At 45.3% G+C, this 4,521-nt stretch overlaps 1 non-coding gene across 1 annotated transcript; it reads left to right on the top strand.

Annotated features, from left to right (window-relative positions):
- The first annotated feature begins 297 nt into the window (after positions 1 to 297).
- Positions 298 to 380, top strand: trnal-aag (transfer RNA leucine (anticodon AAG)). The gene has a single exon. It is a non-coding gene; the product is annotated as a tRNA-Leu (tRNA).
- Positions 381 to 4,521: the final 4,141 nt, after the last annotated feature.

Genomic DNA, 4,521 nt, shown 5'->3' with positions numbered 1-4,521 from the left:
CAGACACATTCCTCAGTGGCCTTCACTCGAGGCAAGGCGAGGCCATGGGGAAAATCACTGACTTCTCTTCAACCGTCTTAGAACACAGCGGAGGACTGCAGGGTCCTCGTTATCCTCTTCAACATGTGTGAAAAATATTTTACCCTTCACTGAAATCAGCAGGGGAGCTCGCTACACTGCGAGCCCCCAAAAATTCAATATGGGATGCAGCAAACACACAGATTGTGCACCACTTGGCTTGCGCAGGCTCTTCTGAAAGCACGTCACTTTCACGCTCCCCCTTCTATGAGTGAGGTAGTCAGGATGGCCGAGCGGTCTAAGGCGCTGCGTTAAGGTCGCAGTCTCCTCTGGAGGCGTGGGTTCGAACCCCACTCCTGACAGTATATCTCATCTTTTGTCAGATCAATCAAGGTCTTCTTCTTCTTCTTCTTTACCAACAGTCTGGGGCGTCCGTGTTACTGGGGAATCCCAGATTGTGGCTGCGCATGACGAGTCGTGGCTAACCAAGAGCTGGCCACTTTTCAAAAAAAAAGGCCCAGATCGATCCAAACCATCTTGAACTAATCCTCGGACTGAGGACAATAGAAGAGGCAGAAGTTCACCTAATGGACTGATTATCTTCTGCTGCTGTACGTTGGTACAAGCACAACTACCAGGAGCCAGGCTAACACCTGCCGTTGTGTGTGGGAGGTGGTAGAAGAAGCGCAATGAATCACAGTCGTTGCCTCTCGTAATGGTCTTGACGATGAACACTGCACATTGGCTACAACAGCTGAAAAACATGCTGCCTCAACTACAGGGCGTGAGGCATCAGTCCAGGAAATCCATAGCAGATTGCGAGGCGGCGCGTGTTGCAACAAGTGAAGTCGGAGAGAAGAAAGTGATCAAGAATGAAAAATTTCTCATAAGATCTGACTTTGCAGTCCTGCTGTGCTCTTTACTATTCTCACACAATAATCTATTAATTCGCGTCAAAGTGCATGCTAATTTGCAATAGCACTGCTAAAAACAACGGCTAGATGTGCCCCCCCCCCCACCACCACCCATATAGAGCAGTTATAATCAATTGTATAGAATCTTCTGCTCTCAGGTGAGGTGCATGTCATGCCGTCATGTAGGGCCCACTTGAAGCATAATTCATGGTCAAATGGGCAACTGTGTGCTAATTTTTAAGACCTCTAAACAGACTCCAAAAAGTTTAAAAAATGTTGCACTTCTTTCTTAAGCAACATGATTTACTTTTATGCTAATAACATTATAAAAAAAGTGCTTCTGGCAACTCATTCAGTGGTTATTGAAAAACTGTGCTGAGTTGTAGTGGCGTTATAGAAAATCATTAAAGGCTTAGCTAACTTTCTGGTGTTGACACCTAGAGTCCATGCTGGCTTTTTTTTGTTGTTGCTTGAAGCCTATGCATTGCCTGCGGCAGACTTGACGCGTAGAGATGGCGGTGCAGAGAGGAGGGCTTGGCCACAACACTGGAACAGTTGAGTTCACACAGTGTGGTCTGATTAGCAGAGCCAGCTCCAGCCCCAGCAGAGACAGTCCTGATTTGTCAGTGTGTGAGTGTTTGTATATGTGGGTGTGAAATGGGGCTGGGGGTGGAGGGGCTGTATAGAAGAAATATGAATGCAGACGATCCTGGATTGGTATGTTTGGATGCCGTTGGAAGCTGAGGCGTTTGTGTGGCCTGGTGCCATGGTTTCGGGGCGACGCCCCGAAACAAGAGCACAAAGAGAGCATTTGTGTTTCACATCCGGGGATCTCGTACGTGTAAGGACACAAACACAGGTAGCGGGACGACGGGAGGCTGGGATGGGTCACACAGTGCCTTATGGGTTTGCGATTCCACAGCAATACCTGTGACACCTGTTCACACGCAGAAGGATGTGAGAGCAATTTCACCTTGATAAAAAAAAAAAAATCCTCTTTTGATCAACGCACCTCGCCTGTGTTTGTGTGGTGATATCGTTTGTGTTTTGGCACGTGTATTGGTACACGGGTGAAATTGACTCCAGCTCTTTACAAATTGCGATATTGTTTCAGTTCTCCTGCTTACGCTTGTTGTTTGCTGCTCTATTTACAATTCAGGCAGAGGGGCAGAGGGGCTGCGGCCCCTTCATCTACTCCAGATTTTTGCCGGCTTAGGTTTCTCTGGGTTTAGCTCATACAGAAAGTCGATTCCAGAGGTTGCTTCATCTCACATGGTTTTAATTGCCTTCCCCCGTATTTTTTCCCCTGCAGACTTTGCAGGTTCTGAGACAGTGAGAACTGCTCAGTGTGGTCCAGGCCAATGAGCTTCAGGGTGCAGGGGAACGAGAAAGAGTGCAGCAAAGGAAAGTGGGGAAAGAAAATACAGTTGTGTTAAGGTCTTGCAGTCATGTCTTGATCGCCACTAATCTGTTTACCTCTTCCACCTCACCTCTCTGTCTCTCATCTGTCACGTTGTTTTTGTCCTTGTGTCTTGCCTTCTCGTCTCCCTCATCTCATTTTCAGTGCGAGTCATCTTGACATATTTTCTCAGGTTGTCCTATAAGAGACGATTATACACAGAGATCCTACATCCTCTACTTTCACTTTCACCTTATACATTCTTAAGTAGAGGTCATCACAGGTTTAAGTTCCCCAAAGTAGCACTAAAAGAAGAAGAAGAAGAAGAAGAAGAAGAAGAAGAAGAGCTTTATTGATCCCACAGTGGGGAAATTTGCATAATTAAAGCATTACAGCAGCAAATAGTGCAAAAAGATTGAGAAGATCAAAAATTATATCAATTAAAGAAATAAGGCAATTAAAACCAAAAGTAAAATATTTGTAGGTATAAATGTAAAATAAAAACAAGATATTAGATAGAGATTTATATTTACAGGTTTGACATTCATGGTCCTCGCTGGCAAACGATTCCAATGATGAGATTCATGGATTAAACATAAACTCCCAGAAAGATGCAATAATGATGCAAACTGTTCGACAAAAACCTCAACATTTATCCATGCACGACCCGATGCTGCATTGAATCCGAGGCAGTGTGTGACGGTGGCCCTCTTCACAGTTTGCTCTAATGAAGGACGTCCCTCAACACCCCTTCTCGCGTCGGTGGCGGTATCTACCGAAAGCCCAGGGTGTTCCCATGGATCGTGTGTGCTCCAGGTCACCTCAGGTCAGTGGCAGGTACTGCAGGAGGATGTGACTCGGCACCGCTAACAAGGGCGTGCTGATGCGGGCCCACACATCCCATCTGTCAGTGCAGCGCTTCCCGCCCAGTGGCCGGAGTGAACAGTGGAGGTATGAGGGACCTTGGGGGGCGGGGGGAGCTGCTTCCTGAAGGGAGACGACGCCTCGGTGGCCGCAAGGAGCCCGGCGGAGGCTCCTTCGCCTGGTTTTGTTTTCATTCCCGTTGGGGTCGGAAGTGTTATTTGGGTTAGTATTCACAGAGCTGGTTTATAAACAGGACTTCTGGTCGATGGGAAAGAGAAGTCTGGCGGACACATTTTTGCCCCTTTCCCTGTTCCCCGCTCAATTCAATGTGAAAGGTAAAAAAAATAACATGTCATAAAATGTGCGGTGGATGTCAGAGTTGATAAAAGCTGCACGCTGACTGCCTGTAGGCCTGTTTTTAGGGGGAGGAAAGGTCCTGGCATTTCCTCCGTCTTGGTCGTTTGGTTTTCAGTTTAGCAAACATGAGCTAATCACACCTGGGAAAAGCAGCCCTGCATAAAAAGGAACAATACATTACATAAGCCGTGGTGGCCAGGTGCTAGAAATTTGAATAAACTGGCCTCAACACAAAGAACAGTCAGAGTTTTTTGAAAAGAGATCATTACTGTTACTCATATATATATTTCTAATTTGCCAAGTTCAGCACTATGTACTCAGTCAACACTATATTTACACAAATCCACTTAATTTGCGGCTTCTTTTTTAAACAAGCATTTTAAATTTGGGGCGTGATAATATGAATGGTTTTCAGTATTAAAACACTACAAATGCAATTCTTGTATAGTGAAAATAAATCACTGCAGCTACTTTCTCTCACCAAGATCTCACCAAACAATATGTTTGTACCAGCTTAAGCACAGAAGTGAGTCAAATCTATCAGGAGCATATAGGTAAAGAGTGGGCAAAGTTTTTTTGCAACGCTTTTTGTTTTAAAAATCTTTGCTCATCTAATATATTTATAGTTGAAGACCAAGGAAGCCTGACATTTCAGTTCTGATTAATATTATGGCACATCTGCAAACCCTCAGTGTGATGTATGACCAACATAATTGTATCCAGGTTAGCTGCTACCAGTTGAGGCTAAGGAAAGCCTTTGGCTGTCTTGCACATTTTTATTAATGTCACCACTTAAACACTTATGGAAACACAACAGGAATATGAAAACAAAGAAAATACAGTTTTAGGGGGAAACAAACAGTGTTCCAGTGTCTGCGTGGGCCAGACAGGTCAGCTGGCCACATCGATAAAGATCTGCTGCATTCTACAACAAACAAGTGGGCCGATCGGACGGGCGGGGGTTTACCC

Source organism: Nelusetta ayraudi, unplaced genomic scaffold, assembly GCF_046127955.1.
Source record: "Nelusetta ayraudi isolate G7.1 ecotype Tasmania unplaced genomic scaffold, CSIRO-AGI_Nayr_v1 ptg000042l, whole genome shotgun sequence".
In the NCBI taxonomy this organism is placed as follows: Eukaryota; Metazoa; Chordata; class Actinopteri; order Tetraodontiformes; family Monacanthidae; genus Nelusetta; species Nelusetta ayraudi.
Note: the sequence above shows the minus strand (reverse complement) of the source record. Positions and strands in the feature narration are given on the sequence as shown.